The sequence below is a fragment of the Rhipicephalus sanguineus genome, chromosome 4 (assembly GCF_013339695.2).
Source record: "Rhipicephalus sanguineus isolate Rsan-2018 chromosome 4, BIME_Rsan_1.4, whole genome shotgun sequence".
NCBI lineage: Eukaryota > Metazoa > Arthropoda > Arachnida > Ixodida > Ixodidae > Rhipicephalus > Rhipicephalus sanguineus.
Genome location: NC_051179.1, coordinates 113,767,939 through 113,794,579, shown reverse-complemented (window position 1 = coordinate 113,794,579; position 26,641 = coordinate 113,767,939). Strand labels below are relative to the sequence as shown.

General features: G+C 46.6%; 1 pseudogene; it reads left to right on the top strand.

The window, feature by feature from the left end:
• Nucleotides 1-2,288: 2,288 nt before the first annotated feature.
• On the top strand, nucleotides 2,289-3,852 carry LOC119390595 (uncharacterized; annotated as a pseudogene).
• The last annotated feature ends 22,789 nt before the right edge of the window (nucleotides 3,853-26,641 follow it).

Sequence of the window (26,641 nt, the reverse complement as noted above, 5' to 3'; positions counted from 1 at the left end):
CCGCGGTGGTGTTTGGCGCGTACAGCTAAAGAGTATATAGTGAGGACCGTGTGTGCCGGGAGTCGGTGGTAAGGGCAACGAATAACATAAGTAAAACCAATGGACGACACCACAGGAGAAAGAAAAGTTGAACAGAAAAATGTTTTCTGCCCTTACGATCAACTAATCAAATGTTGATGCCAAAAACCTTTCAACCACACTATGCTGACTGTCTCGTCGGGGCCAAATTTCAAATAAAAATATTCTTTAAGTAACCAAAGACTACTTCATTGTATAATGCTACACTTCAATAAAACAAATTGCTGTTTATACCAAGTGGCCTTGCCTTGCCAGGTACCACGTCATCGATGTTTTGTAATAGCTTTTGCTCCAGCTGACTCGTAGTCAGAGGCCTATAGACATCATTATCTTCATTTCAAATTATGCGGCGGCAGAGGCGATGCAACGGAAGTAACGGCTCGCGGTGCACTAGGACGGGTCTCGCGCTGTTTCGTTTCACTGCAAATATTTCGAGCCACTGCCCGCCGACACACTAGCTTTCGTTCTGTTTGTTTTGACTCGTTAAAATGCTTTCACAATTTTTATCGACAGTACAGAAGTTGCTTGTGCTGCACCAAGCACCATACATGAACATATTCTCATGTTTTACAATTACAAAAGACACTACTATCAAGTTCATAGCGGATATCACCACCCAGGGGAATTATAAGCTTCGAGACCTTATGGTGGCCGTTACACAGATTCATTAATTACATCAGACTGTGGAATCTGTTACTTTTTCCAACCTGGAGATGTAGTGCTGGCAGAAAAAGAGTTTCCTCAGATAAGAGGAAGGCTTGCAAAGCATGAGACAAAGTTTCAAATGCCAGCCTTCGCCCATCCCGACCATCCGTTTACCCAAGAAGAAGTCAACACAACGTATAAGTTGCAAATACCGGAATACACATGAAAAGACACCATCCAGTGGAAGAAAATTTATAGCATTTTGTCTGAAAAACTGTCCTCAGACCTACTCTTGTAGGAAAAATAATAGATACGTGTGGGGTGCTTGCAAAAAGCTGTGGAAAACCTTGGCTACTTGAACACCATCACTGTCTGTACACTTTTATTCAATAAGTTCCCTCCATAGAAGGTGCCAGGAGTCTCATCCCTGCCTATAGCTGTGTTGTTGTACTCCTATTTACTGAAATGATTATGCTTCAATGAACTCTAATTACTAAAATAGTTTCAGTGTCCATGAACAATCATGTGTTGAAGGAAGTGCCTGTAGCACGTACTACAAGCCTAGTGATGTTTGACATGCAACTGGTCCTATTACCATGTCAACCTTCACATGGTGTAAAAGGGTACACACCACTTGTATAGCTTTCAAAATTTGACTTGGTACAGCAGTTACATTCTGATTGCATGCATGCAGTCCTTGAAGGTGTGTTGTTAAACAACTTGCAGAAATTTGGTTTGGTCATGTTTTGTAGCGGGCGTACATTGGAAAGCCAGCCAAGCATCAGTGAGTGATTACATGGCTGCTGAACATAAGGCCACCTCAATTTTGTAGAGGACTGCCATGTTCACTAGAGGACCACAGCATGTGGGTAGCCAGCGAATGAAAATCGTGGCTTCTATTTTACTATGTGCCATGAGTTGACAGCCCCGGACCGTTTCACTATCTTTATGTACAAGGTTGAAGAGCTGTACGGAAAGTCAGCTATGACATTTAATGTTCACCAGCTGTTCCACCTTCTACAAGGTGTACAAAAGCTTGGACCTTTGCGGTGTCATTTTCTATGCGTCTACGCATATTTCCACGATGGCAAGTCTGAAAAAGTGCAACAGCAAACCCTGGCAGTTTAAAACAATGTATAAATACAGAGGAAGGCAGCACGATGCGTGTCGAACGACGACGGAGGAGCACCAGCCTACATGTGCTAGGCCTAACGACAGCTGCAACGACCGCGAAAGTGATGGCTCCTGCGATGGCTCCTGCGATGAAGAGATTGACATTGCGCTTGAATTCGTCAGTGCCTCGGAAAAGAAGATCAGTTTCTCCAAAAGAAGAACAAAGACCATGCAGTGAGGTTCGTGCGGCGACAGTTTTGTGTGACACCCTTCTGCTGACAGCACTTGTGACAGGTGCAGCATGCCCTACTTGTTGAGCTCAAACACGCCTTTCGGGAGCCGGCAGGAAAGTGCAAGGGACTTTGGTTGTTTCTGAAACTTCACTGTGAAAACAGCGAATGCTTCGTGACAATGCTTTCATCATCCCATATGTCGCTGTGTATTACGGTGGATGGCAGCAGCAGCGCAAACAAACAGCACGACGGTGGAAGCTCTCGAGATAGTTTCGCCATAGATGTGAAGGCGGTGGTGGCTGCACGCGCCGTCGGCATTGGGCATGAGCAGCTAAGATTTTGCTCCATTATCGGACTCCAAAGCCAATGCAACACCGAGTCCGATAACGAAGAAGGCACATACTGCTGCCATGGAAGCTGTGCGTGAAAACTTGCACGGATACAGAGAATTGACTAAAGAGGTAGGAGGCAAAACTGATGTGGCTGTTAGGTTTGACCGTACTTGGCAGTAGAAGGGCCACAAAAGCCACAACGGGATTGGCACAGCTGTCTCCTTAAATACTGGCTTCTGCTTGTACATTAAGGTAATTTTAAATTGCTGCCTGACATGCTGTAGGCACAACGATATGGGCCCAGACGAGGAAGTGTGGCAGGCATTCCATGGACCAGTTTGTGAACAGAATGCAGACTGTTCGTCCCATGCTATGGAAACAGGCTGCAATGCGCATTTGGCAGAGAACGTTGAGTTATGACGCTCCGCTGCGTTTCACGAAGTTCCTGAGCAACGGTGACAGCAAAGCATATAGTGCAGTCCCAGAGTCAAAAGTCTACGATGCTTTGAATATAGAAAAGGAAGACTGCACTAACCATGTGGCCAAAAAAACTTGGCACCGCACTACGGAAGCTCCATGTGCCACTACCACGAGGGTGGAAAATGAAAGAGCCGGCCATCCAGAAGCTCCAAACATATCAGATTGCCATAACAAGCAAGAGGGGGAGTGTACAGGACATATATACTGCAATGTGGGCATCATACTTTAACTCTTGCTCAAAAGACAATGCTGGCTGTCCCAAGTTTTGCCCTCCAGGAACAGACTCGTGGTGCAAACATAAACGCACTAAAGCACCTCGGGAACCTGCACTGCACCACACACCTCTTCTAACAAAAGCCCAGGGATTGGCTGTTTCGTTTATTTATAGGCAGCTAACAGACGAGAAGCTTCATGCTTGATTTGATGCATTCAAGGGAAAACCCAAAATGCGTCAGTATCTCTCAACAGTAAGATACGGCTACTCTGCCCTAAAACTAAGTTTGTCTCCCAAACGGTTATCAAAACTGCCACAGCCATTGCAATCCTGTGGTTCAATAAGGGTCATGCTACTTTCGGGCACGTCTTGGAAGAGCTCCACATACTCCCATCTAAAGATCTAGTTGCCTTCAGTGGTTTTCGTGATGAGAGGCGTATCAAGAGAATGTCTGACCACCTGACAGCCGAAACCAGAGCCCACTGTCACTGTGGAGTGAAAAAGCGCATGCCTGGAAGAGTCTGTTCGCAAGGATCGTGAGGGCACAACTTGCGCTGCTGGACAGTTTTAGTGACTTCTCATACTTTTCAAAGTTCTGTTGAACATCATGGCCCAAGATTGCACATTTACAACAATACTGTCATAAGACAAAAAGGTTTCAAACTTTCAAATGCGTTTTTCTCCTTTTGCAGTTTTGTGTGATCTGTGCCACTTAGAAGCACTAGTTAGTATACTTAGAATTGTCATACATCTATGAAATTTTCCACCCTAGTTTTCCGTGCCTAGAAGGGCGCTGGTGATTACCACACAGAAATGGATGCTTCGCGTTTCCAGAAATGGTTTGTTGAACAGCTGCTACCGAACATCAAGCCATACAGTGTGATTGTGATGGATAATGCGTCATATCACAGTGCTCAGGTTGAGAAGCTACCAAGCTCATCATCCAGAAAAGTGGAAATCCAGTCCTGGTTGATATCGAAAAATATTCCTTTTTCGAATGACCAACTGAAAAGTGAACTGCTGCAGCTCGATAAGCAGAATGAGCATCTTTTCCTTGCTTACCAGTGACAAACTTGCCAGTGCTGCCGGGCATGAGGTTGTGCGCTTGCCTGTTTACCACTGTGAGCTAAATTCTATAGCGCTTGCATGGAGCCAAGTCAAATGCTATGTTGCTTCAGGAACACAGACTTCAAGATTGAATCTGTCGAAAGCTGCTGCAGGAAGGAATCGCAAGTGTGACACCAACAGAATGACTCCATGACTGCACTCCGCGTGATGAGGCTTGAGGATGAGGCATGGGAGCGTGATGGCATTATACAAACAGAAAGTCTCATCATTTCTTTGTGCTCAGACTCAAGTTCTTCAGATGAGTTGAGCAGCTCCGACATGATGGAATTGATGAACTGGCCGTGACATATCTCCATGTGTGCCTTGCCAAGGCTTCGAGCAAATGATTGCACATGTACCTAACCAGAAACTAACCGGTAGTCCTCAGAAACCAGTTTCTGAGGACTACCGGTCACTGCTGTTTCTTTACATTTTTATCGCTTCTTCAATTAATTGTGATTTTATCTGCTAATCGCTTTCGTTGCACTTCGTGCATGTTCTGGTTACGTTATCGTCATGTGATAATTACTACTGGGATTTTGTGTGTCAAAACCACGTTGTGATTATGAGGCATGCTGTGCTTGAGGTTCTACAGATTTTGACCTCTGGGGGTTGTTTAATGTGCACCAAATATAAGTACACGGGCATCTGGCATTTCCCGTTCATTGAAATGCGACACGCTCATATATGAGCCTTTTGTGTCAGCAGCCAGGTACTGTAAGCACTGTACCGTCACAGTGGCTGGGATGTGATTATCTTGGTCGTGAATGTTAACATTATATGCTGCGTCAGCGAGAACCACATTGCTTAGTTGAGATTTGAAATGTTCAAAATAAGGTTCCCTTTTCTTTTGGATCTCATGTAAATGGCGCTTGCTGCCTTGTTTCATTTCTGTCGCAATGGGACCTGAAATTTTGATACCACTTGTCATTTTTGTGTTTTATTTACTCATTTACTGAGTTATTGTACGCTGGACTTCCTTGTTATCAACGTGTTCCTACTCTTGCGTGTTTAGATTTGTTTATTAAAAATGGTTATTCTGCCGAGCAATACCAGCGACCATTGTCATAATTCTGATGCATCAGTGGAGCATCTCCTTATGGAATGCCCGAAATATTAAGAACAGCGTGTTCGAGCAAGGTTTAGATCTTGGCCAAACCCTGACAATCAAAGAAGGGCTATGAGTGCTCTTTCGGATTTTTTAATTGATACCAACGTAATGAACTGCTTACGATTATCATGATTCTTTACTTTCATAGCATTGTATTAGTGAGAATAATTTCTAGTCATCTCATATGTCCTTTTATGGGAGACTGGCTGTGTGGACTGCATCCGAGGTGTTATGTGACACAACCATTTATGTGCTAGACTCTGGCCTTGGACTCTGCAAATGCTAAGTTGTACGACGCGTGTTGCATATGTGCATAGTTCAGCTCATTGTTTTTCTGTTTCTATTTTATTGTTTTTTTCTATTTAACTAAAAAAAGTTTGAGCTCGAACGAGTGGGGTCGAGAAAAGATTTAGGTAGTCCGGATGAGGGAAATTTGGTGAGTCTATATCCCAGTGAGCTCTCGGAGCAAAATATTTTTCTTGAGTAAGTGAGCTGCAGTTTTTTTTGCCGATCTATGGCTACAAGTGAGAAATCTCAGTTACCATGGTCTTCCAGCTGAACGTTGTTATGGTTATGTTCTGTGTCATGACTCACACATGTAAAATGTCGTGTAGACATCGAGTGCCAGCAAAACGTTTCAATGGTTATGTTCTATGTCACAAGTGCATGAATGTTTTGAGTGCCAGCAAAAAGTTGTTATGGTTATCACGCTCTGTGCCATAAGTGAAAATCAATTTGTTGGCAGAGAGTGCCCAAATGATTGTATTCGCCACTGCGGAAAAGCTTGCTTATTCGCGCTTGAAAGTCTCTGTGGAAATGCTTTTGTTGTCGGACATAATGATTAACGTTGAAAAAAAATTGTAAAAAGATTTGTGAATTAGACAAGACTGATTTGTTAACGAAGCGTCTCGCAAATCCTGATTTAGAGCAGCAAGAACGTTTGGTCTTTTTATTCGCAATGTGCCTTCTTGTGCTGTAAAATATAATTACTTGCCTTTTGCTCTCGTGCTCTTTCAAATCACGCCTGGATGCAACGCAATAAAAGATATGAACGGTTTTCAAATGGGAAGCATTTCTTAGCGAACGTCTGCGACTTTGAGCGTATCTATCTATCTATCTATCTATCTATCTATCTATCTATCTATCTATCTATCTATCTATCTATCTATCTATCTATCTATCTATCTATCTATCTATCTATCTATCTATCTATCTATCTATCTATCTATCTATCTATCTATCTATCTATCTATCTATCTATCTATCTATCTAGCCGCCTACGACTTTGTACTCTCCTGGCCGTTTCGTTAATAGGATTAACACCAAAATTGGTATGGCGAAACATGACTTTATGAGGAACATAAATGACAAGTCATAACATGAAAATCATAATATCCATGTCATGAACAACATGATTTACATACCACTGTTTTGGTCCTCCTGCGACGGTTTCGTTAGTTTGCTATATACCAAAATTGGAATGGCGTGACAAGAGTGTATGACGAACATAACTGACAGGTTCTAACGTGCAAATTATGACACGCATGTCATGCACAGCATGACTTACGTGCCACGCTCATGGTGCGCTGGCGGCCGTTTCGCTAGCTTGTAAGAAAAAACAAATGGTAACATGAAAATCATGGCACACATGTCATGCACAGCATGACTTACGTGCCACGCTCATGGTGCGCTGGCAGCCGTTTCGCTAGCTTGATATACACCAAAATTGGTATCTCGTGACGTGACTGTGTCACGAACCTAAATAGCAGGAGTTAACATGAAAATCATGACACGCATGTCATGTACCGCATGATTTATATTCCACGCTCATGGTGCGCTCGCAGACGTTTCGCTAGCTTGATATACACCGAAATCGGTATTGCGCGACGTCTGTGTGGCGAACATAAATAATAGGTGGTAACACGAAAATCCATGACATGCATGTCATGTAGGTATGATTTAGACGCCACGCTCATGGTGCATTAGCGGCCATTTTGTTAACTGGATATATACCTAAATTGGTATGGCATTACAGGTGTGCCGAACATAAATAGCAGGTCACGCATTCTATATGTGTAGCAGAATATGTTTAATTAGCATGGTATATACCAGATTGTACACGCATGCATGTATGACAATCTCGCGATATATGGCGAACTAGATGTCAGGACATGAATGACTTCATTAGCCTCAATGACAAACAAGACGATCTATGCAGCTCTTTGCTGGCTGCTTCGCATTACATCGATTCCCACACTGCGTGGGATCTGCCGATTTTTTATGCTTTATTTTTTTTTCTACCAGCGACAATCGGTATTATGGGCAATACGTGTTACATACTGCATGTACAGATGGAAAAACATCGGTGGTCGTTACGCTCTGTGAAGGTGTGTGACCAGCGAAGCTTGATAAAATAATCTGCGTCGGTCTCTTTTTGATTAAGCGTAAGCTCTCTTTAAATCTAAACCCAGTTCAGCGGCATCATGGTACTTGCATTCCGTATTTATTCGAATGCAATGCGACCTTTTTCTCAAAAATTTTGCTCCTAAAGTCGTCCCTCGCGTTACAATCGTGATCGCGTTAAAATCGAGCGAGCACCGTATTCAGGCTGCGGTGTGCGCTTGGCGGCGTTCATCATATTGACATGTGTCCTATTTTGTTGTCTAGGGCTTCACCCGCAAAGAGTGTTTGGAATGTACCGCGCAGACCGCAATGCGATGTTCCAGAAGCGTCACGATTGTTTTAGATCTTTCCGTTAAGATTGCGCGCGGTACGTGTATAGTCCAGAGATTACGTGGCCACCAGTGATAACGCCGGAACATTCGATAGAACATGTATGAAAGCCGACACGCTTTACCACTTGTTCGAATTATTGAGAGACGACGCTTTGACTGACTCGTTTCTTGGCTACAAGTTCGGCCAAATAAAGAATATCATCTTCGACACGCCCACTAGCTGCCTTCGTCAACGTAACAACCCCGTGACAATATACAGTACAGTAGGCAGATGCATGTACGCACACTGATCACAGTTTCACTCCTATTCTGCATGTATATGTAGTGCCAAACGCTCTAGCGATGCCAGCAAGCGAAACCGAAACTGGAACTTAAATCGGCTGCAAGATGCCGAACTACTTGCGTAGTAACACAAATTTGCGGATGCCCCGCCTCCGTAGCCTTCGCTCCAATGCGAAGATAAGTTGTCGCCGAGTATAGCTATGGGATTTGATTTATAGTGCTTTAGAAGGAAGGAAGGAAAAGGGGGGGGTAACCGTTTATTTCTATTTTTTTAAAGTGACCCGTTACGATGTTCTAGTGGTTACGGTGCTCGACTGCTGACCTGCAGGTCACGGGATCGAATCCCGGCCGCGGAGGCCGCATTTTCGATGGAGGCGAGAATACTTCAGGCCCGTGTACTCAGATTTAGGTGCACTTAAAGAACCCCAGGTGGTCGAAATTTTCGCAGCCCTCCCCTACGGCATCTCTCATAATCATATCGTGGTTTGGGGATGTCAAAACCCAACAATCATTATTATTATATATTTTTGGAAGGGTATTAGGGTGTATGTTTGCTTAAACCCGCCATTCCACTTTTGCAATAAGGGTGTAGTTTTGATATTACACCCTTGAAAATTGATGCATAAATGGTGTTAGTTCGTGAAGTATACCCATAAGAAGGTTGTATTCCTGCCTGTTGCACCCTTTCAGTGGGGTGTATGGGTTTGAGTTATGAACACCAAGAAACATCTATATGGGTGTAATATGACGTACAGTGTAGACAGGATGTTGATGATGTTTTCGAGGCATATTGTGTAAACATGACTGTATACTATATTCATATATATATATATATATATATATATATATGAAGATACATGGTCTTACGTAATAATTCATGGCATAACTAAGCTATAGTTTGTTTAAATTGTTTTTATGATCTTTGAGGTATAAGCGAACGCGTGCCCTATACCTGTTCATAAAACAACTTAAGTAAACTCTCTCTTAATTACGCGGTTGATTATTACGTAAGACCATGTATCTTAATCATCAGAAGCCAAACACAATGCCCTAGAACAGATCTGCAGGCCGTTGACTAGATTATAATTCAGCCCCTTTGGACGATGAAGCGCTTGAATATTAAAAGCCCTTTGATGGACCAACGGGGTACTACGGTTCCATAATTTCAGCACCATTGCCATTTTTAACTTTACATAAAGGTGTATTATTAAATTAAGTGGCAAGCAGTTGTATGACATGCATTATTTGCTGCGACAAGGCCCCCGCTGGAATCCTGCGCTGACGTGCTATGCAGTGAAGGCGAGGCGAAGGGAAACTTCGTACAACCTTGTGGTTGTTCAGATAGAAAACTTTTTTCTCACTCAAAACAAAAACAACTCTTTTCAAACTTCCTCAACGTCATGTCCACAAAGCATACTACACAACGATGCAAAAGTCATATTTTTACTTGGAACAATACTTTGTGAAAATGAAGCCGCAATATGGGTCAAAACGCCATTTTCCCAAATATGTCACAATATTGTGCCAACGTTTCTTCTTCTTTCGATCCCGCAGAATTTGTACCATTTACTATAGGAACCTACAAATCCCTCAATGTCAATATATTACCTGCGAAAAAACCGGTGCTCTTTCCAAGAAACGCTAAACATGCAGCATGTTGCGACTTTCCGTCAGGGCCAAAAATAATGAAAGCTTAAACAAAAATGAATAAACTATCATAGTCATGAAAGAACAGCGCGTTGAAATTAATAAAAAAAATCTTTCGTAGTAATGGCTGAAGCCAGTAATTTTATACAATTGTTATGTACAAGACAGTTTCACTTCCGTTCCCCAAGTTTGAAGCGCCCTCTACGCAACACATTTTTTTACTCGAAATATTGTCACGTGGTCCTGACGTCGACGAAGGCAGCAGTCAGCGCGTCTGAGATGAGATTCTTCATTTGGCCGAACTTGTGGCCGGGAAACTGAAAGTCAATTGCAGCAATACACTGATACACAGCGTACACTGATATCGGCGAGCAGAGCGCCGACCTTCGAAAAACGGAGAAGTGGTGAAGCGTGTCGGCATTTATACATGTGCCGTCAAATATTCCAGCGGTATCGCTGGTTGTCACGCAAGCTCTAGAATAAGCTCGAGTGCTCGCGTCTCGCCCGCAATCTTAACACAACGACCGACAATAATGGCCAAGCTTTTCGAACAATGAGGCGCGGTTTGCACTGAGCGTTGCCGACAGGCCTTGTGGGCGAAAACCGAATAGAGCAAAAGCGATAAGAAACGCACGTTGCAATGCCCCCCTCTGAAAAAAACATCGTCCCGATGCTTAAAACAGAACACGGGCTCCACCGTGCGGCGACCTGAAGGGTCCTTCAAGTTGGCTAGCCAACACAAGGCGTGATGGTCGCTCACAACTTTTAAGGGCCTGCCGTAGAGGTAGGGACAAAACTTTGACGTAGCCCAGATAATGGCGAGGCACTCCTTTTCTGTTGTATAGTTGGCCTCTGCCTTAGACAGGGACCGGCTAGCATAACTGCTAACCCTTTCCAGTCCATCCGTCCGCTGCACAAGGACGGCGCCGAGTCCTGCGCTGCTTGCATCGGTGTGATTCTCCGTATCGGCGTATTCGTCGAAATGCGCAAGTATCGGAGGCGTCTGCAGGCGTCGTTTCAGTTCATGAAATGCTTCGACTTGCGCTGCTTGCCACCTGCATTCGACATCGGCCTTCGTGAGCTGCGTTAGTGGCTCGGCTATCCGTGAAAAGTCTTTGACAAAGCGTCTGTATTAGGCGCACGAACCGCGAAATGGGCGCACGGCCTTCTTGTCGGTGGGTTGCGGGAAAGCGGTGATGGCAGTTGTTTTCTGCGGGTCTGGGAGCACCCTGGTCTTGCTGATCACGTGACCCAAAGACAAGAGCTCTTGGTACGCGAAGCGGCACTTTTCTGGCTTCAGGGTGAGCCCGGAGTTCTTGATTGCATGAAGTACGGATTGAAGAATCTGGAGGTGATCGTCGAAGTTCGAGGAAACCACAACGACGTCGTCCAAGTAAACAAGGCAAGTCTGCCACTTCAAGCCAGCTAATACAGTATCCATGACTCGTTGGAATGTCGCAGGTGCCGAGCAAAGACCAAAGGGCATGACCTTGAACTCGAATAGGCCGTCCGTTGTTATTTAGGCAGTCTTTTCTCGGTCTCTCTCGTCGACTTTGATTTGCAAGTAGCCAGTCTTGAGGTCCATCGAAGAAAAGTACTTAGCGCTGTGGAGTCGATCTAGGGCGTCGTCGATACGTGGGAGAGGGTACACGTCCTTTTTCGTGATTTTGTTCAGGCGACGATAATCGACGCAAAAACGTAGCGTCCCATCATTCTTCCTCACTAACACGACAGGTGACGCCCACTGACTCTTGGACGGCTGGATGATGTCGTCGCATAGCATTTCGTCGACCTGTTTCTTGACGGCCTCCCATTCTCGCGTCGAAACCAGGTAGGGACTCTGACAGAGTGGTCGAGAATTTTCTTCTGTTATAATGCGGTGCTTAGCAACGGGCGTTTGTCGGACCCGCGATGACGACGAGAAACAGTCCTCGTATTGCAGGAGCAGGGTTTTGAGCTGGTCTTGCTTGACCTTCGGAAGGCTCGGGTTGACATCAAAATCCGGTTCGGGACCTCTATTCGTCGAAGCAGGTTCGGCAGCATCGAAGAGGGCGAAAGCATTGCTGGTGGCCCCACATTCGTCGATGTAGGCGATCGTCGTACCAATGTTGAAGTGCCTATATTCGTGGCTGATGTTTGTCAGCACTACCTTTGTTTTACCTTCACGCAGCTCGGCACAAATTTGACGGCTAAGGAGCAGGTGCTGATCGCCCTCGATGACGCCTTCAAGGTTCGCAGGTTTTAAATGCGGAGCATTTCTTAGTCGCACCTGCCGCGTCGGCGGCGCCGTCCACACCCCCACTGCGCATGCTCGGCTCGTCTCGTGCCGGCACCGGCAGCAAGCCTCTCCTCTCCCTCCCTCGTATCCCTCCCTCTCCTTCTCTCCCTCGAACGCGGGCGGTGTCTAAGCGGCGGAGCGCGCGTTCGTAAAGGGCGTCTTTACTTGGCTTTAAAGGGCCCCTCACCAGGTGACCTAACGAATTTTAGTTAGACATTGCAAGTTGTTGCGAGCCCAATAAAGAGCATTATGCCACAAGAATTTTTCTAATCGGTCGGTTTGAAGCTGAGAAAAACAATAATTTGTAGCGGCGCGAAACCATGATACGAGGAGTCGAGCTGCAAACCCTTGCCGCTCGCCCCGCGTAGCCTTCGCAAGCCAAATCCCTTCCCTGCCCTCTTCGGCACGCGAGCGGAAGGATCACATAACGCATACGCATGAACACGTCATGCGCACAAAATGTCACGAGCGCATGACGCGCCCGAACCAGCCCGAGCCCCCGAGACGCGAGCGGTGTTGTGGCGGCGTTCTTTGCGCTTCATCTCTGCAAGTTATGCCGAATGCGCCCTCGCCGATCAGTTGGCTTTCAACCTATTACTGAGCACGAAAGCTGCAACATTTGTACGGACGCGAGACTAGCGGTGTGCCGCAGGAACATCTAGTTAGACGCGGGAGGATAAATGAGCCTAATGAGCGCTGGAACGCGGTAGAAAATTAGTTTCGTTGTAAAGGGTGGCGTCTGCACGATGCGCAAAGCGCGAGAACACGAACGCGTGCGAAACGGAGGTAGATTAGTCTCGAACCTCGCTGCGATTCGCAGTAAAAATTAAAAAAGAAAACGCACACATTTCGTTTGTGTGTTTTATTATTGCTCTCAAGTTTTATTCATCCATTCAAGCAACAAATTACAAAAACTACGCGTCGTGTCAAATCATTATCGCAGTGTCACGTGCTACTGTTAGCGACGTCAGAGCACATTCGTCTACGTAGAGGAGCGACGTCACAGCACTACCACCTACGTAGGGCCATTTTCTCATGTACGTCATCCCCTCATTCTCTGGGCGCGCGGACGCGAGAAGAAGGGAAGCAGCGTTCAGCTTGAAATTTGACCCATTTACGCGGCGCGTAGCGTTGCAAATTTTGGCAGACGTAATCGTGAACGCCTAGTGCATGCATTGCGCTCGTCAGCTCAAAATTGTCAAACCTGGTGAGGGGCCCTTTAAATTGACTTGAAGCTTTGCTTGACTCGAGTAGATGCGATGGAAGCAACAGTACCTTCAATCAGCGTCTCACCATTCGTTGAAGGCAAGGTTACCCCACCCTCACTGTCGTCGGCGTCAACAACAGGAAGCAACGCAGAAGACAACGCTGCGAAGAGACGAGCATACGACGATGACGCAAGCGTTTGAAGCGAGCTGCGGGCCCAAAATTTCGTGCACGCTGGAGCCGTTGAAGCCCTACTTGGTGTGCGCATCGTGTAACAATTAAGCATTCCCAAACCATACCCAATTACGCAATATTCACGCGAAATCCCCACCACTATGCGACGCATTTACTCGAGTTCTCCCGTGGGAAGATGCGGGCGACTTTTTACGGTGCCGACGGAAATAATGACGATGGAGTGCGGCGGAATGGTCGCCTGCTCGTCTATCACACTCAATGCATGGTTCCCTGGCGTCGCGTGGGGCAGGAGTGCTTTATCTGAGGTTAGTGTTATCGACTCAGACCTCCGGTCGATGACGGCGCCGTGGTCACTTAGGAAGCCCATTCCAAGTATTACATCCCTGGAGCAGTTTTGTAGGATTATAAATCACGCAGGATAGTGACTCTCGCCGTGCAGACAACAATCGGCGTTATAAGGTGGCCTCCAGCTGTCCGGATTTCGGGTCCACCCCAAGCGGTCTTTACTTTCTTCAGTTGGTGACGAATGGCCCACTGACGACAGAACAGTCGATCCCAGTGTCGACGAGAGCGGTGACATTGTGGCCGTTGATGAGAACGTCGAGGTCGCTAATTCGTCGTCTTGCGTTGCGGTTGGGTCGCGGTGACGGGTCGCGGCTGCATCGGTTTGTTCCGCTGCTTCCATAATGCGACGTCGAGTCTTCTTCGGTCAGCGAGGTCTTTCGGCAGGGCTTCGTCTGCTTCGCGTCGTGTTCTTCAGGTCTCGTCCCGTTGTCGTCGTCGGCGGCCGCAGAGGATGACAACCTCACCTCCATCGGCTGCTGCCCTTAGTTTCCCGGATATGGGCTAGGCGACCGCTCCGGTTTGGGCCAGTGTACTGCCGGCGGTGCGGTGACATGTAGCGGCCAGGCGACGACGAGCGGGAAGGTCGTCGTTCTTGCCACTGTGTTCCGGTGAGGTAGTGATCGATGTCGCGGGGCCGTTCGCCTGGCTGCGGGCGCGGCGCGTTGAAGGCGAATCCTCGTAGCCCCATCTGGCGGTACGTGTGGCCGGCTCCCCGCAGTGGTAGCGGAGCGGGCGGTTGTCAGGGGCGCGCCAAACGTCGGTCTTCCTCGGCGTATATCGCTGGCCGGCTGACGGACGGTCGCACGTCGGTGCTGGCAGTGGAACTGCTGTGGCGGTGCGGCGTCTTGACGTGGGCGAGGAGGGGGGGGGGGGGAGCGTTGCGTCAGGCTGCAGCAGAATAGCTCATTGCTTGCAGCTGCGGCGGTGCCGGCTGAGGAACACCCAGTGACTGTTGGATCTCCTCGCGTACAACGTCAGCAATCGACGTCAATGCGGGCGGTGCCAAAGGTGCGAGCTTTCACAGCTCCTCTCGCACGATGGCTCGGATCGTTTCACGCAGGTTGTGAGAGCAGAGTGGTTGAACGTCTGCGTACGCTGGCGTCGAGCGGCGATTGAATTGTCGGGTGCGCATCTCCAGCGTCTTTTCAATCGTCGTCTCTTCGGAGATGAATTCCTGGACAGTACTCGGTGGATTCCGCATCAGACCCGCGAACAGCTCCTGCATTGCTCCTCGCATGGGGAAGCGAACTTTTTTGCCTTCCGGCATTTCAGGGTCGGCATTGCGGAAGAGTCTAATCATCTCTTCTGTGAAGCGCACCAAGTTTTCGTTTGGTAGCTGCGAACGGGTTTCAAGCAGCGCTTCGGCCCTCTCCTTGCGGATGACGCTCGTGAGTGTAGCGAGGAACCTGGTGCGAAATGTGTCCCACGTTGTCAGGGTTCGCTCTTGGTTCTCAAACCAGGTGCGAATGGCGTTTTGCAAGGCGAAGTACACATGTCGAAGTTTGTCTTCGCTGGTCCACGTATTGAAAACGGCGACTCGGTCGTACGCTTCGAGCCAGCTTTCCGGCTCTTCAAGTGCTGAACCGCGGAAGGCGCACTCCTTGGGTCGCCGGTACAGGATAGGCGCAGACTGCACAGGGCCTGTCATCGTCGCTGCGGTCGAGGTCAAGGTCTTGGTCCGCCGGGTCTTTTCAGGTAAAGGCCCGTACTCTGGCCGTAGACCTTGTTGTCTTCAGCTTGCTCACTGCTCAGGATTGCCGTCGATGACATCCTCGCGACTTGGGCTGGGTTCACGGCTTGACGGGGGCGTCCGGTACATGAAAGAAGCAGCACCTCCACCAGATGTCACGTGGTCGTGACGTCGACGAAGACCGCATGCGAGGTGTCCAAGATGAGACTCTTTATTTGGCCGAACTCGTGGCCGAGAAACGGAAAGTTCATTTACAGCAATACACACGACATGTACTGATAGCGGCGAACAGAGCGTTGACCGTCGATCAACTGACAAGCGGTGAAGCGCGTCGGCATTTATACTTGTGCTGTCGAATATTCCAGCGTTATCGCTGGTTGTCTTGCAAACTCTAGGATAAGCTCGAGTGTTTGTCTGGCAGTCTTTGTGGGTAAAAACCGAATACACCAAAAGCGATAATAAGAAACGCACATGGCAATACAGATACAAGACACCGAAATAGTGTCTAAGATAGTAGCTAAGATACATGTATCGTCGATACTGCCCAGCGCTGACTCTGTCCCCATGAATTATCCCCGCCGGGCTAGAGGGGCGACACGGCGCGCGTCGCATCTCCCCTTTATCCCGGCCCTTGCATAATATTTTCATTATTGTCTTAACAGGCCGTGGGTTCGCTACCTTAGACAATGGTGCGTGACCAACAAGCTACCACGCTCCAGAGGCTGTCACAACGCTTTCTTTGGTTACGTACTGCGTGTGCGAATTGTCCGTAGGAACGGCGCGCCGCTGGAGCCAATCGCGGAGGCCATAGTTTATGGCTCGGACGGTTGTCTGTTGCGTTCTTCCGTCATTGAGTCTGCCCCGACACGGCGGCAGCAATGTGACTGGGAATTTGCGCCGAAATGTAGCAGCTACCCACGCTGTAATTTACAGCAAAACCTACATTTTAAATATATGAATGAATCAGTCAGCAAATTTGTGATGTGATGGAACAGTGCAAGACTATATTTGCATGCATACATTCTGAAAACTACATGGCCATGTGTACTAGTCATAAAGAGAACTTTCTGCATGCTTGTGAAGCAATCTATTTGACATTTGATAGACCTTGATGAGCTAGCACATTCCGTAACAGTTTATATCTGGAAAATGTAGGCCAGCAGCAGCAGCCACAAGGTCACTATAGAATGATCGCAGCTAAGATTTTTTTCAATCGCATTAACTACGTAAAGGGTTAATACAGGACCATGGAATAATTTTATGAAGTGAATGCGTTAATGACAAATGCTGCCCTGTTGAAACAACGCGCGAAGTCTGTTTAAGGCAAGCCCCGTAGAAGAATTGTAATCTGAACGAGCTTTCACAAAGCCAAATCGACCGCAAGTTGTCCGCAAAGTTGAGTGCGGTTTAAGGCGAGCGGCGATGTGCTTCCGACCTGGCGGAAGTCAAGTTAAAGCCAAATTACCCTTCGCGGTAATGCACTCGCCTTCGAAAAGCGGGAGTCGATGTCCAAAGCCATCATCGCCAGGCAAACTTATTTTGTTTTGTATTTATCTCTTTATGCGCGACGGTTATCATCCGTGACAAAGAGGACATACAGTTTTGTGGTTGAGTCGGCATGAAATCCTTATCCATAATTAATGGTAAGTTGTGCTCAATTTACAAAAAGACGCGGGCCAAATTTTTCAGACTGCAATAAACGTAGATCTGGAATGAAATGTACTGCTTCACAGGGGTTCATTTTCTTTGCTACTTGCAAGTTGCACAAAAGGCCGAGGTGCTTCCAGTAAAAACTCACCGACGTTCATTTTCTGCGTGTAAAATATTACGCAGTGAGCGCTCCGTTCCCAATGAACCAGCAAGTACTCTAAATCAGATCCTTCCTCTGTAAAAAAATGATAATCTTAGTAAAGAACAGCAAGGGTAGAAGACAGTTAAACTCTCTTCCGACCAAATACGTGCCTACCATAAAACCGGGGGCCTAAAGACTCGTTCACACCGCGAGCGCGCAGGACGGGAAGCGATGAAATCGCTCTCGCTCATTTGGTACAGCCGGCGTTAATGAGGTGGGCAACCTGATGGCTCCTCTACCGGTTTTTCAGTGCGCGCGGCCTGCCAACTCTTACAGCTAATCAAAGCTCAAGAAGTAAATCCGGCTCCGGCGTCCACCAAACGGCTCGATTTTGCGTGGACATTTCATAGATACCACACTCGCCAGCACACTTCTGGAGTGCCGACAAGAGAGTCACTCCCTGTAGTGCTGCACATAGCACGTATGAAAGTGAGGCGGCAATGCGTATGGCGGCAATCTAGTATGGATAAAGCAGCGTGAAAAACACGGACGAAGAAGTATACACAACGACCGGTTCTCTAGCTTCTTCATCGGTGTTTCTGCGCAGCTTAACCATAATGAAACCTTACCAACTAGCCCAATTCTCGACCTTACAACGTATTCAGGTTCTCAAAATTATCCGCATTCTCGAATGTCAAGCCGAGCCGGGTAGGTCGTTCGAAGCCATTTCAGCAAAACCCTAACTTTTTCACTGGAGGCACTAGGTTTTAAAATGTGCGCCAGTCCGTGTGCACATCAAGGCCTGGTTAATCCCCAAGATCTTCAAAGCAAGAGGAATTTATTTGCACTTTGCGATAAAGTGTCAAAGGAGCTTTAAAGAATATTCTCCACTCTCATCCCGAATAGACAACATCCATGGTTCCAGTTTTAACAGAGGACAGAACAGTGCGAATTTGCGGTGACTTCAAGGTGAGGCTAAACCCAGTGTGCGATGGTAAGCGGCACCCCTTGCCTGTCATGGGCGACATTTTTTTTGCCAATTGAGTGCGCAGAAAGAAATGCAGTATACCAGACTTTCTGATGCATACATCTAGGTCGAGATAGATTCAACTCACTGAAATCAGCATTGATAAGCACACCAAAGTGGCTCTTTGGTTACTTTTTGGCTACCTTTTGGCATCGCGTCAACTCCTCTGATATTCATTGCTGCAAGCGCTGAAAAGAACTCAGACATATCAAGATAATGTGCTGATAACCGAGAGCAGCAGCGATAAAAATGTAAATGTGCAAGCAGTTGTTGCATCAATTCTGCGAGAGCATCATCAAGTTTCGTTCTCAAAGGGCAGTTTATGTTAATCATCACTGGCGTATCCTGGGCATCGCATTGATGCCGAGGGACTGCATCCACTCGACAAGAACGCCGACGCAATCAGACTAGCCCCATTGTCACGAAATGTTGCAGAATTGCGATATGTTACCAGCGAAGGTGCTCTTAGTCGAGGTTGTCATGTGGGGAGTTGTGGTAGTGGTGATCACGTGGCCTGGCAGTGGGGCGAGAGTGAGGCTCGGTAGATAGGAGACGGCTGCGTGTGGTGGCCGAGGCCAGGGCGGGGGATGTGGAGAGTGAACCTTCGACAGACGCGCCAAGATGGGGTTACGGTGAGGCGCAGTGGAGTGTAAAATAGCGTGTCCGTGGCAGTGTTCAGGAGTTTGCGCTTTGAAGATGGCGAAGATTTCGCATTCTCTCGATGAAAAAGCCGGCCGACGTAAGCCTCAGTAAGAGCTGACATGAGAACGGGCATGTCGTAGCCGAGCCAGCCGTGATGCTCGGGCAAGAGAGGCCGAAGCTAAGTGCCAACGAACGGTAGACTTGAAAAACATAGAAGTACGTAATATAGCCTGATAAAGGTCGGGCATAAGCTTCGCTGTTTCGACGCTGCTCGCGAAGTGGAGATGGCTGGATGTTTTAGGAATGGTGACTTTTTCCAATAAGTGTTTCGCCCCATCTTTCACTGTGCTGGCACCTTTTGCACAGATTCTTGAAAACGGGGCAAATATATATGGTTCAGAAAACAACGCGGCATTTCAGAAAAAAAAAACGAGCGCGTTGTGTTCGGCCCAGTGGTATTGTACTTTGATCCCCAGCAGGAGGAGCTGTTGGAATGCGGCGCTTACTCTCACGTCTTGGGGGTAATCACGCTTTTTTAACGTAGAGGAACAGACTGAGTACACCACCAACGCAGAGCCTACTCTTCCGATATTATGCTACCTTTTAAATGCGAAGCATTTCTTAGCGAACTTCTGCGACTTTGAGCGTATCTATCTATCTATCTATCTATCTATCTATCTATCTATCTATCTATCTATCTATCTATCTATCTATCTATCTATCTATTATCTATCTATCTATCTATCTATCTATCTCTCTATCTATCTATTCTATCTATCTCTATCTAGCCGCCTACGACTTTGTGCTCTCCTGGCCGGTTCGTTAATCGGATGTATACCAAACTTGGTGTGTCATAACATAGCCTTATTATGAACATAAATGACAGGTCATATCATGAAAATCTTGACACGCATGTGATGAACAGCATGATTTACATTCCACGGCCTTTGGGCTCCCTGGCCGTTCCGTTAATCGGATGTGTACCAAAATTGGTGTGTCATAACATGGCCTTATCACGAACATAAATGACAGATCATATCATGAAAATCATGACACGTATGTGATGAACAGCATGATTTACATTCCACAGCCTTTGGGCGCTTGCGGCCGTTCCGTTGATTTCATATATACCAAAATTGCTACGGCGTGACAAGAGTTCATGAAGAACATAATGACAGGTCCTAACATGCAAATCATGACGCGCATGTCATGTGCAGCATGATTTACGTGACATGGTCTCGGGGCGCTCGCGGCCGTTTAAATGAAGGGATACATACGAAAACTGGTATGACGAGACATTTCTGTATGAAGAACATAACACACACGAGGTAACATGAAAATCATGATATGCATGTCATGTATGACATGATTTACATGCCACGCTCATGGCGCACTCGCGGCCGTTTCGCTAGATTGATATACACCAAAATTGGTATTGTGCGATGTGACTTTATGAAGAACATGAATAACAGGTGCTAGCACGAAAACCTTGACATCCATGACATGTATGTCATGATTTACATGCCACGCTCATGGTGCATTCGCGCCCGTTTCGCTTGCGTGATATACACCAAAATTGGTGTTACACGACACGACTGTATGACGAACGTAAGTGAGACGTGGTACCATGAAAATCCTGACATGCAAGTCATGTACGACCTGATTTACATGCCACGCTCATGATGCGCTAGCGGCAGTTTAAGTAGATTGATATACACCAAAATTGGTATTGCGCGATGTGACTGTATGAAGAACATGAATGACAGTTGGTAAGATGAAAACCATGACATGCATGTCATGTATGTCATTTAATTACCAGGCTCATGATGCATTCGCGGCCGCTTCGCTAGCTCGATGTGCACCAAAATTGGTATTGCGCGACGCCACTGTATGACGAACGTAAATGAAAGGTGGTAACATGATAATCATGACATGCAAGAAATGTACGACATGATTTACATGCCATGCTCATGGCGCACTCGTGGCCGTTTCGCTAGATTGATATGCACCGAAATTTGTATCCGCGATGTGACTGTATGAAGAACATGAATAACAGGTGGTAACATGAAAACTATGACATGCATGCCATGTATGTCATGACTTACATGCCACGCTCATGGTGCATTCGCGGCCGTTTCGATGGCTTGATATACACCAAAACTAGTATTGCGCGATGTGACTCTATGATGAACATTAGCGACAGGTGGCAACATGAAAAACCATAATATTCATGTCATGTATGGCATGATTTACATGCTCTACTCATGGTGCACTCGCGGCCATTTCGCTCCTTTGATACACACCAAAATTGTTATTGCGCGATGTGACTGTATGACGAACATAAATGAGAGGTCTTAACTAGGGGTGTGCGAATATCAAATTTTTCGAATACGAATCGAATACGAATATCCACCTTCGAATATCGAATCGAATATCGAATATCAAAGGAAAAATGCCTCCACAGTAAGAATATTTTATTTAACATGCAGCTATTTAAAAAAAAAAAAAAACATTAACAGCCTGACTGGCCACATAACATACACTGCCATCTCCAGAACACAATGTCCAGGCTAGCACAATGCACATCACAACACAAGCAAATATCACGGCACAATGAAAGTAATGACTAGATGTTATCATGAAGAAATATGAGTTGCTCCACATGATCAGGCAGCAGGCGCTCCCTTCTAACAGAGACAACCCATATGGCACTGAAAAGGCACGCTTGCTTGGAACAGAAGTGGCTGGTATAGGGAGTTACATGGGGCAAAGCTTTGCCAGACTGGGGAATCTGAACAGTCCGCCACCAGTCACGTGGGTCACTGTCTTTCTTCAGAAGTGGTCCGCATAGTGAACGAGTGGTAGTGCGGCACGTTACGGCCGCATAATATTGAAAATGTACGGTTACATGATCGCCAACAGCGCTGCACGTCGGAGATGCACCAGCAAGAAATCATACGTATTGGGGCGCTCGTCGCAGGCAGATATCGTGCCTCCCTATACTTATGATGTTTATCGCCCCTCTCGGCAACGTTTTTAGCGATACGAACGCAGCAGAAATGTGGAAGACGAGTTATTTTATGCATGGTAATCGAATCGCATATGCGAATTTTTTGAATATTCGAAGTTATCGAATATTCGAAACTTTTCGAATACACGATTTCCGAATCGAATACGAATATTTCGCATGTAATATTCGACGAATATTCGAAACTTTCGAATATTCGCACACCCCTAGTCTTAACATACGAATCATGTTATGCATGTCATGCACGGTATGATTTACATGCCACTGTGATGGTGCGCTTCCGGCCGTTTTGTTAACGTGATATATACCAAAATTGGTATGCCATGACACGAGTGCGTGATGAACACAAACGACAGGTCATGCATTTATATACCAGGATATGCGTTTCATTGGCATGGTGTACACTAGATTGTGCATGCATGCGTGCATGGCAAACATGCGATATATGGTGGACTAGATGCCATGCCATGAATGATTTCATTTGGCTCAAAGACAAACAAGGCGATGTATGCAGCTCTTTGCTGGCTGCTTCGCATTACATCGATTCCCACAGTGCGTGGGATCTGCTGAATTTTTTCACCATATAACCGGTGAACACAGGTCATTTGGTTTCCGGTCCCGAACGCTCACCGCATCTGAAAGAGAATACTCCCAAGTTGAGCGGGAGGCTTTAGCCCTACTTTTGGAAGTGGAGCTGTTTCGCGGTTACCTTTTGGGACGGAAGTTCACGCTCGTAAGGAATCGCCGTCATTTGTTTGGGCTACTGAGACAGGAAACGTTTGTCGCGGATGCCGCCTGCAGTCAGTAATTGGTTCTTTTGCTAGGGACATGCAAATACAAGCCTATTTGTAAACCCGACAAACATATTTTAATTGCTGATGCTGTAAGCTGCTTGCCAGAATGGTTGCCGGAACCGGAAGTAGAAACTGAGCACTTGACGAAAATAGTGGTTGTCATTGACATGTGGAACAAGCCAACGGTTTCTCACAAAGAACTTGTATGACTAACACAAGCGGACGGTGTTTTAGAAGCTGTATACAAGTCCGTGATAAAGGATGACATCCGTCATAGGTGAAAGCAGAGAAACTGCAGAATACAGAAATGCGGAATACCCAAATGGCAGAAAGAGTCAAAGAAGTCTTTTTAGGGTGTATATGGTGTCTTCGAAGATCATCGTTAACGCTGACAGCCCGCTGTTGGTTGGAAAATCCAGCTTAGTAGCCAACGTAAGAAGCAACGCGCAACAACGCATATAAATGTGTACTGTTGTGACAGGGCCTGCATTCCTCGAAAAGGAAGAGGGAGAACAACCTTCACATGTGTCTATACTCGGCGGCTCTGTGCGCGCGTGAAGAAACCCGGAGGCGTTCTCTCCCGCGATCCTTCGACCTCCCAACTACAACGTAGCGAGCGCGGCTGGCTTTCCTTGCCTTTATCGTAACGGGACCTTCGTCCTTGGAATATCCGTGGGAACCAGCATGTTTCAAAGGAAAAGGGGGAGCATATACAACGAGGTCGGAGTGAGCTGAGCGGAGTGCCACACATGCTGGCCCGGCACCGACTGTACTGTGACATACTATGAGTGTGGGCCTTCCTGCACTCTATGAATCGGCCACCACCAACGGAGGAGGAGATCACTGTCTTAAAGGACCGGAGAGAAGAATATGTGTCGTCAGTCGGCACACGAAGATGACTGTGGATACATCATTTATTGATATATTTATTTATTTGTTTAGTTAACCCTGTGTATCCCACGTGTACATATGTGGACATTGATGATGGCGATAATGAACAATGATGATGAAAGCGTTGAATCAGAGTGGTAGGCAAGCGGCTATCCGAACGTTTATCCTGCTGCTGATGATGATAGTAATAATTATGAGCGCACTGAACTGATGAAGGCATTGATTATCGTGAAGCCCTTTTTAATGGGTTGGAAGCTTTAAACGATCCACCAGTTACATAAGAATGGAAGCTTGAGCGAGTTGGTATGCGTTCATCTTTGTGGAACAGCGCTCACGAGACGACGACGAAGAAAGAAGGCACAGGACAGGCGCTGACTCGCAACTAAAGTTTATTAGGAAAGACACGCATATATATAGGTGATGTGCAACAACAAAACAACACTAAAAAACACCAAAAGCGAAAAAGACCCAAACAAGTCTCAGGCAAGTAAAAGCAAACAGCGCTCACGTCGTCTCGTGAGCGCTGTTCCACAAAGATGAACCACTAGTTACGTTTTAGCATTGTGTGACGCCGGTCGTTATTTCACTCTATCATGGTATATAGCACCTGTTAACCTGAGAAGAGAGAGGGGAAAGAACTTTATTGAGCCCCCGAGGATATCGATCATGGGGCACTCATGGGCTTCCTTGGCATCTAATACAAATACACTGCGAGGTACCCACTACTGTATAATCATCATAATTTTTGTAAAGTAGGGAAACAGCCACTATGTCATTTTTCGTCATTCTGCGGAGAACCGTGGAGCCCGTTACACATCTGTAAAAACATCATGTGAAGTTTCTTCATGCTGTGCCTGATGACGTTGAAGAAATATGGCTGAGGCGTCTTTAATGGGTTGGAAGCATTCAACAACCCACTCGTTGCGCAATTAGCACTGGGTGAAGCCTGGTTACAGAATTCACGTTATGTGATACCTGGTTGTTGTTTTCATCTTCTACCGCTCTACATGATACATGTTCTTGTGGTTCCCTCCCGACATGAAAGCTCTATAGGGTCTTTTTGCAACGCAGTTTCAAGCACCGGCATGGTTCTCTGGTAGCATATTGGGCTCCCATGCAGACGGCCCATGTTCGAACCGAGTTCTATCCTGGATATCTTTTCTCATTTCGTTTCTTTTTCTTAAACCGCACGAAAGCGGTTACGGACACCGGCGGCGGCGGTGGCCAACTACGACGCCAAAAACGGCTGTTGTGATCTCATAACAGCTTTCGCTGTAAAACGCATCATTCTAAGCGTCAAACCCACTATGAACGACATAATCCTCACTTCTCTCTTCCTAGCCTTTTAAACTTCGGTTCGCACGGTGGTGAAACCAGTCAAGTGTAGTCTACTGAGCTCGATATCTAAACAACTCGCAACTTTTCCAAGCCCCTGAAAGATATGGCTGTGACTTGCCTTTCAATATTCATTCTTGATTTTCATGCCAACTTTGGAGTGATGAGCTTCGCCTAAAGTAAATATTTCTTCGTTACAGCCGATTTCGCGGCGGCTCTGGCCTTTTTTGATTCCATTTTAAAAATAATAAATGCCACTTGAATGAATCGTCACCAGCCAGTCTGTATTTTGTTCGTATAACAGATACTTTGCTATATCGGTGCTCTTTATGACGCGGTTCAGCTAAGTCTCTACTGAACAAGTGAACTATTGAACCAGGCACTCTAATAAGGCATTATGAACTGTTGCACTTTCAAGAGCAATATGGTCGTTTTCTTGCTCCACGTATGCAGGTGCCCCAGCCATGTCTAGGCAGAGTTTAAAAATACGCCGACGCAGTCTATGACGAAGCGACCAAATGCATGTTGCTGCATGTTGCCTGGAGTTGCCTAATTAGTCATTTTTAATTACCTAACTTCCAAAGCAACTGAGCTGGGCTAAATACGTCGACGAAAAAATCGTAGGTCAGCTTGCAACTTTCTATCCATCAAGTACTAGTGTTTCTGCTCACCACAGATGCGCCAGAAATAAAAAAAAGACACCACGTGACATGCCCAATTGAGAGCTTATGCGCGCCGTGATTGCAGTGCTTCTCAACGTTCCGCGTGGAAATGAACATAGCACTTGGCCGGGTGTACTGCCTTGACGGGACAGTGATGATGATGGTGGCTGTGCGGTAACGCAAGTTTTGCTAGCGCCAACACAAGTGATAAATAACCATTGCGTCTGCGCAAAGCTGTCGTCATCGGTCGCAAGCCGTCGCGAGTGAAGCATATCGTTTGTACGCGGAACGTTAAGGAACACTGTAACCACGTCATGCACAGATGCATAAGCGGGCATGGCACGTGGTATTGATTCGTATTTTTCGGGCATCCCTAGTGAGCAGAAACTTCGGCCAATGTCGTTGCTTCAAAAGCTAGTTAATTAAACATGCCTAATTAGGCAATTCAGCGGACAACAAAAATAGTGGGAGTTGCTCCACGCAATAGTCAGCAACATGGATTTTGTCGCGTAGTCATAGACTACCTAGGCATATTTTTAAACTCTGGCTATAGGTACCTGGGGCACCCTGCAGACTAATTCAGAACGTCTTACCGCCTCACTCCAGGCACCTTAAGTGCAGCGCCTTCTAGGTCCCTTGAAGCGTTCGGAGTAATTCTTCCGCTTAATGTTTGTATACGTTGCCTGCAACAAAGAAGTGGGTGCTTATTCTAGAAAGAGACGGAAGAAGAAATGAATATATCACGAGTTTGAAAAATAAAAAAGACGCCGGTTTGCGCG